This window comes from Salvelinus sp. IW2-2015, linkage group LG18 (genome assembly GCF_002910315.2).
Source record: "Salvelinus sp. IW2-2015 linkage group LG18, ASM291031v2, whole genome shotgun sequence".
Classification (NCBI taxonomy): domain Eukaryota; kingdom Metazoa; phylum Chordata; class Actinopteri; order Salmoniformes; family Salmonidae; genus Salvelinus; species Salvelinus sp. IW2-2015.
Genome location: NC_036858.1, coordinates 21604204 through 21616856, shown reverse-complemented (window position 1 = coordinate 21616856; position 12653 = coordinate 21604204). Strand labels below are relative to the sequence as shown.

Here is a 12653-nt window from a genome sequence, read left to right as displayed (position 1 = left end):
CTCTTTGATGTCAGAGTCTTCTGTGGCCAGGGAAGGAGATGAAGACATCTGCTAATGCTTTGATAGCCAGAACACAACTCCTTATTGTGCGGCAAATTGTGGCCTTGTTCAGCTGTTCTGCATCCCCCACTGAGTACAGAAGGCTCCACTAGCAAAAAAGCGCAAGGCCACACAAACCATTTGCTCCACACTCAGTGCATGGCTCCGTGCAGTGCGGTGCTTAATCCTGGGACCCAGTAGTCTGCATAGATACCTGATGCCATCTGCAGAAAACCTGTATCTTTCATATAGATGGTCATCAGGGAAGGCCAGTGGGTCCAACCGGTCCCTGAAGACCCTTTCTCGCCTGAAGGCTCTCCTCAGCACAAGTGCTTCTTCATCCACCACATCTCGCACGAATGGGCATGCCATTGTCAGAGCAGAAAGGAACACACAATTTTGGGCCTTCATATAGGCTAGTGGCCACACCTGGTGCTGGGGGGGTGGGCAAAGAGGGCGATGCCTTATAACGATGACTTGGTTGTACTGATTGCTGGGAAAATAAAAAAAACTTAGAAAGATGCCACCGTCCTGTGTGCTCACAATAAGAGCTCATATGTCTGGCTCACTTGACTTTACGAGAATATACCTAATTTTTATTTGAGCTGTGTCATCTTCTTGGAGTGGGGGAGGAAAGAAAATAATGATTAATACATTGTGTTACAGTTAGCATACAGTGTACATTGAAGGCATATCTCACCTCCCTCTCAAGTTTTTTTATTTCAAGGTCCAGTTTCCTAATTGTCCTCTTTTTTATTTCGGACTCCAGTGCAAGATTTTCCATCTTTTTCTTCTTGTACTGAATGTCTATGTCTGCCAGTTCTATTTGGCGCCGGAGGTGGTTGCCATACAACTTTCTGATAGCTTGTGAGCTCTGTGAACACATACAATTAGCGCAGCTGGAATTTGGCAGGATGTGGTGTCCTTTTATTAATACGCACTATGTTGCCAGGCTGGTTTTCCCACTGTATAGCATCTGGGTCCTGTAAAAGAAATTAGATTTTTTGATTTTGATGAGGACTCATTTACATTACATTTACATTTAAGTCATTTAGCAGACGCTCTTATCCAGAGGCGACTTACAAATTGGTGCATTCACCTTATGATATCCAGTGGAACAACCACTTTACAATAGTGCATCTAACTCTTTTAAGGGGGGGGGGGGTTAGAAGGATTACTTTATCCTATCCTAGGTATTCCTTAAAGAGGTGGGGTTTCAGGTGTCTCCGGAAGGTGGTGATTGACTCCGCTGACCTGGCGTCGTGAGGGAGTTTGTTCCACATTGGGGTGCCAGAGCAGCGAACAGTTTTGACTGGGCTGAGCGGGAACTGTACTTCCTCAGAGGTAGGGACTCCTCACCATTGTAGAGTAAATAGTACTTTCACAGTCTTAACATGATACCTCATGCCTTCTGGAATCCATAGAGATGGTCTCCTCCTCATCATCGTCTCCATCATGTGCTGTTGCTGCTGCACTGGGGCCTTCACCCTATCACATTTAATCGGATTCATATTGAAGCTAGTAGACAAGACATGCCAGGCCTACAGTATGCCTTTGATGGAGTACTCACTGGATCAGCATCGTCTGGTGCTTGTGCTGGTGGCTCTAACAGGAACACAGTGCTGCCAGACACTGCAAGGCAATAGGTAAACCAAAGTCAGACAGTCCAAATTGATTCAATATGAATGTGGTTGTATCCCATGTAGAGATGGAAGGACATACCTTGAATGAAGCGGGTGGCATCTGGGAGGACCTATGCTCGTCTCTTTCCCCCCAGGGATCCCCTCTAAGACGGGCCTGCCTTTATTTAGCTCCAAGGCCATGTCCTCTGCTGGGTAAGGTCAGCCTTTGGTGACCCACCACCGTGCCTTGTCTGTGGGTATTCTTTTTCACTGCTAAAACAGTACAGACAATGTGTGAGCAGGCACCTTCTGGGTACAATATATGCTTGTGCTTTGTTAAATATTAGTCAGGGACCATACCATTCTGCAGAATGTTCTTGTATTTGATTTTGACCTGCTGCATGTCCGTTTTGGCCCGTTCATGTTTAATCTACACACACACACACACACACACACACACACACACACACACACATTTAATGAGTCACACTGCAAAAAATTACTTGTATTTTTGTCTTGTTTTCAGTAAAAATATCAAAAAATTTATCATAGCTTTATACAGTGTGATGGAGTTACTTTACACATTTCACTCATTCTGCATACTAATATTACCTCTTAGAAATGAGTCAACGTCTATTCATGTAATCATACAAAATTTATCATACTTTATACAGTGTATGAGTTCAACAATTTCACTCATATCTGCAGTGCATTCAATTAAAAATTTAACCGTTTCATAATTACAGTACAACTGCATTTTTGGAGATGTGAATTAAATATTTGAATTGTAATTGTGATGTTTCAGCGGAGCGGTGAGTGTGTAATTGTGCACTACTTACGCATTCAGGCGGTCTGCAATACTTTGCCACGCTTTTTCTCTTGCTTTATCACTGTGGCGGTGTTGCCTTTCTTCTTAATTATATATTTTACCTCCTTCGTATGCCTCCATGAGGATTTGTGCTTCCGACGGGGAAAAGTACGCGGCTCTAGTTGCCATGGTAAATCAGTTAATCTGTGATCTGTGGCGGGGTCTATTTGAGTGAGCCGTGAGCGCGCACCTATCCAGGATTGGTTTCACCTGGCTTAATGAATCCGTGTCTGCTCATCCTGGCTTGGTCTTTGTGCAACCAATTAAGCCTGGACGCACATGTTTTGGCTTCATTGAGCTCAGCTGAGTCATTTATCCCGGATGTCTTAATTCTACTTTTGTGCAACAGGCCCCAGGTCTGTCACGATCGTCTATAGGAGAGAGAGATGACCAAGGCGCAGCGTGTGCAAAATACATCTTCTTTATTAGAGAAGAGAGAGAAAACACAAAAACGAACACTAAACACAAACTAACAAAAACAACKYWGAAGCTAGATAACGTAAGTGCACAWACAAGCAACAAACGTTCAACAAGACAACTACCCACAAAAGCCTACTGCCTATGGCTACCTTAAATATGGCTCCCAATCAGAGACAAATGAATGACAGCTGTCTCTGATTGAGACCCAATCTAGGCAGCCATAGACATAACTAGAAAACCTCACTCTTCTCTACCCCATACACCTACAACACCCATAGACAAAACAAAACACACACAACATACAATGCCCACCCCAACTCACGCCCTGACCAACTAAACATATAAAAATAACATAAAATAGGTCAGGAACGTAACACCGTGCCGGGAGACACGAGGCGGCTTTTGGTTTTAATTTAGAATTCTCCAATCCTGTATATGTAATTATTGGCAGAGAGTCAAGTCATATTTTTTGATATACTGTAGGCCTACCGTAGGCGACATGAGTCTCATTAGTGTTGAGTAATGCGCTGTTAAAAGTGGTGTAGGTCTTATTTATTTAAAGAGCATATTGAAGTTAGAAGCAATAGCTTACAACTATTTTAGCACCGTTTCACACTGCTCTGAGACTGGTCTTGATAAATCAATGAGATTTTTATTGTCATTGAATCTCTGTGTATTGGCTAGACTACAATTATGGTGTCGAAATGTTATGCTCTTAGTGTAACCTTTATTTAATTAGGCAAGTCAGTTAAGAACAAATTCTTATTTACAATTTGTAAGTCGCTCTGGATAAGAGCGTCTGCTAAATGACTTAAATGTAAATGTAAATGACAGCCTACTCCTACCTCCCCGTTGGGGAATTGAACCCCGGTCGCCCCTGTGCCCCTACTGGAGAACAGTGGATTAACTGCCTTGTTCAGAGGCAGAACGACAGATTTACCTTATCAGCTCAGGGATTCGATCCAGAAACTTTTCGGTTGCTGACCCAACGCTCTAACCACCCCACTGTACTCCCTGAAAGGGGGTACACTATACTCCCTGGTACAGTGACCTGAAGAACATTGATTGTTCAGTTAAATGGCATAACAATTGCAGGGAGCATATAAATGCCTACATTAGATTCAAGCTCCTGGGAAAAAGCGGCATCAATCATCAAATCAAAACCAAATCATATTTTATTTGTCACATACACATGTTTAGCAGATGTTATTGCGGGTGTAGCGAAATGCTTGTATGTGGATGTGTCACATATTGTTACGGGAGCGACGCAGGAGATGAGAAGCAGGTACGGGGAGTGAAGGTTTATTAGCTGGCTGACGGACATGAAACGGAACAGGAACAGCGTCTGGACAGGAACACATAACAAACACAATACGGAACAATGCGGACACAGGGAACACGACCAAGGAACAGGGGGTAATCAACAAAGTGAAGGAGTCCAGGTGAGTCCAATGAGCAGTGTTGRCAACTCCTCAGTAAGGAAAGTAGCTATTGGCTGTCCTAAAAGTTGCTCGAAGTCGCTAAATGACGTCATCGTCTAATTTGCATAATTGGCCATGTGCATGTAATTGTGATGGACGCTGTAGGAGAGAGGAATAACGTCGTGGGAGAGACAAAAAGTGAGCACAAAACACCCTAAATATGTTTAGAACTACAAATGAGCAAGCTGCAGAGAGTGGCACACACAGCGAATATGAACCAGATATTTGAGGCCATACTCCTCCTTCAGCACTTTATGGACCCCATTGTTAATCCCCGTCATAACAGAGGCATTGTCAGTCCCTATCCCCAGTAGTTTCTCTTTTTTAAGACAACACTTCTCGAGGAAAGCCACAACAGCACGGGCTATAGATTTGGTATCTCCTCCCTCCAACTCAACAAGCCCCAGAAATATTGATACAATTGTCTGCTTGGTGCTACTAAAGTACCTTATCGCAACCCCCAGGTACTTAGAAACACTTACATCTGTGGACTCATCGAGGAGGAGGCTGAAACGCTGGTCACCCACATCTGCGACCAACTTTTTCAGAAAGTATGGTGCTAGAACACTATTAATAATTTCTGTGCACTTTGTCCTGTGCATTTTGAAGTGGGTAGCAGCAGTGGAGTCTGAGAAAGCAGCTCTACATGCTTCTCCAATGTGATCACATGCCAGCATGGAATAGTGTTCAGCGATAGCTAATGCCATGGTGGCCTCAACCTTTTTTGCAGAGTCAATTTTTTTAACCATAAATGGCAGCTTGTTTTGGGTGGAACTGTTATAAGGCTTTGCCTTTTGAGTATGTTTTTGAGTTGTCATGTGTTTTTRTACATCACTAAGTTTGGCYTAGAAATCAGCSTTACAATACAGGCAGTATGCCCGTGTATCATCTCCAATAAACGGCTTCAACCAGCCTTTGAATTCAGGGTTTGATTCCCACTCCTTTCTGTATTTTTGAGTGTACAGTTTAGACTGAGACATGATGAGCTAGCCAGCTAGATGTTTAGCTTATGTCACAGAGAGGCACACACACAGTGGACAAGGTGAGTAAGTGACTGAGGCTGTGTGAGTCAAATGCAGTGATTTATTTTAGACAAAGAACATTTTACATTTACATCCAGCCCTGAATGTAAGCAAGGGCGGGATCAGCTAGCGGCAGCTTCCCGCATGCGCGATTCATTTGCAGTCTGGATGCGGAGGGGTGAACATCTCCTGCTCTGACTGCTGCGCGAGGACTTGGCCGCCTGTGAATGCTTTGGGACAGGGTGAGACGGGAACGGCAGCACCCGCTGCTCGTTGAGAAGAGTAAGAACGATACGTGCTTTCACATCAGAGTCTGCAAAAGTCTCCAAAAACACCAGAAAAAGTCGCTAGATATGTCGCTAGTCGCTTTTTTGAAAATGTGTCGGTATAGGGGTCTGAATACTCCCTAAATATAGCGACTAAGTCGCTAAGTTGGCAACACTGCCAATGAGCGCAGCTGCACTTATTGTTTGTAACATGAGTGTATGATGACGGGTAGCCTGGCGCCGCGCCAGGGAGGAGGAGTGGGAGCAGGCGTGACAGGATGAAGGTCTACGTATTCAAATTACGCAACACCATGAGAAAGTAAAAAGAAACAGTGATGCGGTTTATCGACACCACTGCATTTTTTGGCATGCAATAATTGGCTTTTAGAGGACAGGATGAGAGGGAAAGTTCCGCTAACAAGGGCAACTACAAGGAGATTGCGGAGGTAATTGCACGTTGCAACGCTTTACTTGCTGAAGGAGCTTTCGACTGTCTTTTCTATGATGTCGAAATCAATAGAGAATGATTTGACAGCTTCCATCGCATCATCCATTAAAAGTGAGATTAAAGAGAGAGGTTGACGCAGGGCAATTTTTTGCGCGCGTTTCAGCAGTCTTTCCACTTTCCTTCTGTATTTATTTAGCAAAGGAGATAACACATAATCACTCTGGACAGACACAAGAAAAAACGAATTACAGAAATGTTGCAGCAGCCTAGGCTACACCTAAACAGAGATCTGACATGCTGAATGGGATGAAAACGAGACGCTTCAGTCTGATCAACTGTATGCTACTAATAATAGCAGCTGCATACAGCCTTTGTTTGTTTACCCTGTCCATCTGGTCATTTATAGTATTTATAGTCAATGTGATCAAATTTGGTTTATATTCAAGCTTGGGCTGGCTAGGCTGCCTATACGTTTTCAATCCAAAATGATTAACTGGAATGAATCAATCAACATATTATTGATGACAGATTTGAGTTTGTTTTACTAGGCTTTCAGTTGCATAGGCCTGCACGATGCAAACAGGCATAAAGCAAGCTCAGCCCTGTGAGTTCTATTGTCTATCAGTTGTTGTCTCTGTCTGGGTAGAGGATATCCCCCTCTTAATCTAATATACATATAATTCACATTAACAAGTAGAAGGTTGCTGCAGTTTGACAAGGTTTTCATCCCCCAGGGTTAGGGTTAGGGATGCCCCACCATTTTGGGACCTATGGTGCAACCAGTCTGCTTGCAGTTGTCAGTTATCGTCAGGATGATCAGGGCTTTATTCAGGAACATTTCTTGGGCTACTTTGATGTCTCAGTCTGTGTTTGACTTGGATTTCCAAAATGTCTTGAGTTTATATTCATGGAGAAACTTGTTGCCCAAACATACAATGGTGCAACTGTAATGGAATGTATATGCTATTTGTATTTACAGCTAACTCCCCTCCCTGATTAAAACCTCTACGGGATCAGTGTCCCTAAACTGGGACAGTTGTTGTTCAATATGCAATAATGTGACTAGACTGACATTGTAAGCAACAGCCAATGTTCTGGGCTCCTGAGTGGAGCAGTGGTCTAAGACACTGAATCTCAATGCAAGAGGTGTCACTGCAGTAGCTGGTTCAAATCCAAGCTGCATCACATCTGGCTGTGATTGGGAGTCCCACAGGGTGGGGCACAATTGGCCCAGCTTTGGCTGGGATAGGCCGCAATTGTAAATAAGAATTTGTTCTTAACTGACTTGCCTGGTTAAATAAAAAATAAAAATAGATGTCTTATTTGGGCAGAAAGCTTTAATTCTTGTTTATCTAACTGCAGTGTCCAATTTACAGTAGCTATTACAGCAAAAAAATCCATGTTTGAGGATAGTCTACAACAACAAACACTTTATCACAGCAACTGGTTTGATACATTCACCTCTGAAGGTAAATAATGTACTAGTAGCTTGCTAGCTAGTAGCTTGCTCTGATTTGTCATCCTGAGGGCCCCAGAGATAAAATGTAGTGAGTTTTATTATTTTATTTTTTAAATACATTTTTATATTCCAATGTAGGAACTGGGTTCTACAGTTTGACCCCACTGCTGTCCCTGGCTTCACACACACCCTGCCCGGCCATCTAGATGTGTGAAGGTTGGTGTCTTTTCTGTAGGGAAGCTAATGATCCATCATGTATCACATTCCTGGGAGCTTGTATTACATTACAATTTAAGTCATTTAGCAGACGCTCTTATCCAGAGCGACTTACAAATTGGTGCATTCACCTTATGATATCCAGTGGAACAACCACTTTACAATAGTGCATCTAACTCTTTTAAGGGGGGGGGTTAGAAGGATTACTTTATCCTATCCTAGGTATTCCTTAAAGAGGTGGGGTTTCAGGTGTCTCCGGAAGGTGGTGATTGACTCCGCTGACCTGGCGTCGTGAGGGAGTTTGTTCCACCATTGGGGTGCCAGAGCAGCGAACAGTTTTGACTGGGCTGAGCGGGACTGTACTTCCTCAGAGGTAGGGAGGCGAGCAGGCCAGAGGTGGATGAACGCAGTGCCCTTGTTTGGGTGTAGGGCCTGATCAGAGCCTGAAGGTACGGAGGTGCCGTTCCCCTCACAGCTCCGTAGGCAAGCACCATGGTCTTGTAGCGGATGCGAGCTTCAACTGGAAGCCAGTGGAGAGAGCGGAGGAGCGGGGTGACGTGAGAGAACTTGGGAAAGTTGAACACCAGACGGGCTGCGGCGTTCTGGATGAGTTGTAGGGGTTTAATGGCACAGGCAGGGAGCCCAGCCAACAGCGAGTTGCAGTAATCCAGACGGGGATGACAAGTGCCTGGATTAGGACCTGCGCCGCTTCTGCGTGAGGCAGGGTCGTACTCTGCGAATGTTGTAGAGCATGAACCTACAGGAACGGGTCACCGCCTTGATGTTAGTTGAGAACGACAGGGTGTTGTCCAGGATCACGCCAAGGTTCTTAGCACTCTGGGAGGAGCGCACATGGGTTGTCAACCGTGATGGCGAGATCATGGAACGGGCAGTCCCTTCCCCGGGAGGAAGAGCAGCTCCGTCTTGCCGAGGTTCAGCTTGAGGTGGTGATCCGTCATCCACACTGATATGTCTGCCAGACATGCAGAGATGCGATTCACCACCTGGTTATCAGAGGGGGGAAAGGAGAAGATTAATTGTGTGTCGTCTGCATAGCAATGATAGGAGAGACCATGTGAGGATATGACAGAGCCAAGTGACTTGGTGTATAGCGAGATAGGAGAGGGCCTAGAACAGAGCCCTGGGGGACACCAGTGGTGAGAGCACGTGGTGCGGAACAGATTCTCGCCACGCCACCTGGTAGGAGCGACCTTTCAGGTAGGACGCAATCAAAGCGTGGGCCCGCGCCGGAGATGCCCAGCTCGGAGAGGGTGGAGAGGAGGATCTGATGGTTCACAGTATCAAAGGCAGCCGATAGGTCTAGAAGGATGAGAGCAGAGGAGAGAGAGTTAGCTTTAGCAGTGCGGAGCGCCTCCGTGACACAGAGAAGAGCAGTCTCAGTTGAATGACTAGTCTTGAAACCTGACTGATTTGGATCAAGAAGGTCATTCTGGAGAGATAGCAGGAGAGCTGGCCAAGGACGGCACGTTCAAGAGTTTTGGAGAGAAAAGAAAGAAGGGATACTGGTCTGTAGTTGTTGACATCGGAGGGATCGAGTGTAGGTTTTTTCAGAAGGGGTGCAACTCTCGCTCTCTTGAAGACGGAAGGGACGTAAACATTAATGTTTTTATTACCATATAATTTTTGTATGTTCTCTATAGTTATGTACTTGAAAATATTTAATTTGACCAATTCAGAACATTTGGGCAAACTCCTGGCAGATGTAATTCTTCACTGGATCAGTCTGAACCTTTGCACACACACTGCTGCCATCTTGTGGACAACATCTAAATTCACACCCCAAATCCTATCAATGGATGGCCTTTCTCTTGCATTTCAAAGATGATTGTATTATCCTTTTCCAGATCTAATGTGTTATATTCTCTGACATTAATTTCAAATTTCCACAAACTTCCATAAACTTCAAAGTGTTTCCTTTCAAATGGTATCAAGAATATGCATATCCTTGCTTCAGGTTCTGAGCTACAGGCAGTTAGATTTGGGTATGTCATTTTAGGCAGAAATTGGGAAAAAAAGGGTCTGATCCTTATTAAGAGGTGATGACCACTCAGCTACCGTTGTCATCTCTCTCCTGACATGAACTGAAGCCACGTTTCATGTGCCCGCTCATTCACTGGCAAGTTGAATGTTTCCTGTCCAAGCACTGTGAGTACACTTATACATTTTCTCTCATTACTGTATGTAGAGTCAATCACACATACAAACATAATCATATTATTACATATCAATGATTTTAATCGTTGCTTGGACTAACTCATTCTTAGCTCTTTTGTCTAACTGTGTTGTGTTATTGTTTTTTGTCCTCCCAGTCAAATCCTGTCCTGCCCTCAGTGGAAGAGTTGAGCTCTCTCCAAACACCATCCATCCATCCATCCATGATGAGCCTGTCCTGCACTGAAGTCTATGAACACCTCAACCCCCATCCTTCACTGAAGTCGAACCTCTGAACACCTCAACTCAACTCATGCCTCATACCCTCATTCAATCCCTGCTGTGATCCCTTCCCAACACTGTAGGTAGCTCTCTCATTCCCATTCCCCATAATACTGTGCTATAAACATCTTTATTAAATGCTTGAGGTTAAAATAAACAGTCTTTGACGATTTTTCCTCAATTGTTCAAGTCACCAGCCTCCACTGGTGTCCACATACTTTTGTATATATAGTGTATTTCATCTGTTATATGTGTGAAATCAGTTTTGGTATAATTTCGGTTCTGTTTTCTTGGCAATTACCGGGGTGATTATCAACTTGGCATGGCACCTTCCACTGTTGGGAGAAAGAGCAGAGCAGGCCCTACTGTCAGGAGGAGGGGCAACGGGGGAAAACCTTTAAAAAATGGCATGCCCTTCTAAAACTGGTTATAATTACAGCTCTGTTTATGATATTAAGAATCTAACAATAGCAGTCTGTTATATAGACTTATTAAGGAAAAGTCAAGGAGGGGGGGCATGACTTTAAAATTGGCAGAGAAGGAGGACCAGAAGGAGCCGCTGCTCAGTGCAACGCAGCCTCCATCCTCATGGATGAAGACCACGTGGAGCTGGTGTAGCGAACCATGGCAGCAGTGGCCCTGCCCTCTCTGGCCATCCTGACCGGGGCTCAGGAGATCTCAGACGACTAGTGGAAGGACATGGTCCAGAAGACGCTCCAGACTCGCCAAAGCTCAGAAGGCCTGACTATGGAGCGCAAATAAGCCTGAATTGCCTCCTTTCCCACAGTGTTTTTAACTGTGTCCTGCATTTCACCATCACCCTTACCCCAGGGAAGTCTGAGCTGAGGTCCTCTGAACAGGTCATGAGTCCTAGGTGTCTCAATTCTCAAGATATGAGAGAAATTGTGCAAACCCCTTTATGTCCAATTCATATTATATTAGGATATATCTCATAAATATTTGTGTTTGAAAGGAGCCTCTGGGTACTCACTGATCCTAACCTAGAGGGCGGCAGGTAGCTTAGTGGTTAAGCGCGTCGGGCCAATAACTGAAAGATTGCTGGTTTGAATCCCCAAGCCAACTAGGTGAAACATCTGCCTGTGCCCTTGAGCATGCCACTTAACCTTAATTGCTTCTGTACATTTCTCTGGATAAGAGTGTCTGTAAAATATGTATATATTTTTTTCATGAGCAGTCAAAATGACTGACTGAGCAGTTCTAGTGTTAAATGGCTGTGGGCTAGCAGACTGGTTCATACTGTGTACATTACTGTTCATACTTTGTCATTGAATTTAAATTATTTTAATGGTTGTCCCTAACGGCCTGATTCGTACTGTAGTTTGTAGCCTACATTTCTGTACCATGCATATTATTGTCTGTTTAGCATTGCTGAAGCCAACTAGCCAAGTCCATAGATTATAGGCACTCAATAAATAGATATGAATGATAATTCATGAAGAGCCTCTTCATTTRCCCCCCCATACATTCACAACCAAAACAAAGAATGCCAAAACAAAATATCTTTATGCAAAATTGTAGTTCAGCGGGAAACTATTGTATGCAAAAACTCACCACTGTCTGAGCAGATGATATCATCTGTATACATTTGAGGAGATAATGGGGTTGGCGCCGGAGGGGTCTCGACGTATGACTAATGTTGATTGGGTTACTTACTTTATGCAAAAATATAAACGCAACATGTAAAGTGTTGGTCCCATGGTTCATGAGCTGAAATAAAAGATCCCAGAAATGTTCCATATGAACAAAAAGCTTATTTCTCTCAAATTCTGTGCACAAATGTGTTTACCCTGTTAGTAAGCATTTCTCCTTTGCCAAGATAATCTATCCACCTGAAAGGTGTGGCATATCAAGAAGCTGATGTGCTGGGGACAATAAAAGGCCACTCTAAAATGTGCAGTTTTGTCACATAACACAAAGCCACAGATGTCTCAAGATTTCAGGTAGCGTGCAATTGGCATGCTGACTGCAGGAATGTCCAGCAGAGCTATTGCCAGAGAATTGAGTGTACATTCTTCTACAATAATACCCCACTAACGTTGTTTTAGAGAATTTGGCAGTACGTCCAACCGCGCCAGCCCAGGACCACCACATCCGGCTTCTTCACCAGCGGGATCGTCTGAGACCAGCCACCCTGACAGCTGATGAAACTGTGGGTTTTCACAACCAAATAATTTCTGCACAAACTGTCAGAAACTGCCTCAGGGAAGCTCATCTGCATGCTCGTCGTCCTCACCAGGGTCTTGACCTGACTGCAGTTCGGCAACGTAACCGACTTCAGTGGGCAAATGCTCATGCTGGAGAAGTGTACTCTTCAAGGATTAATTCCGGTTTCAACTG

General features: G+C 44.2%; 2 long non-coding RNA genes across 2 annotated transcripts; one reads left to right on the top strand and one right to left on the bottom strand.

The window, feature by feature from the left end:
• Positions 1-824: 824 nt before the first annotated feature.
• Positions 825-1778, bottom strand: LOC139029136 (uncharacterized). The gene is made up of 3 exons (XR_011481415.1): positions 1441-1778; positions 981-1022; positions 825-913 (listed from the first exon to the last, which is right to left on the bottom strand). It is a non-coding gene; the product is annotated as an uncharacterized lncRNA (long non-coding RNA).
• Positions 1779-5778: 4000 nt separating this feature from the next.
• On the top strand, positions 5779-11749 carry LOC111978376 (uncharacterized). The gene is made up of 4 exons (XR_002896440.2): positions 5779-6164; positions 7764-7841; positions 9950-10007; positions 10172-11749. It is a non-coding gene; the product is annotated as an uncharacterized lncRNA (long non-coding RNA).
• Positions 11750-12653: the final 904 nt, after the last annotated feature.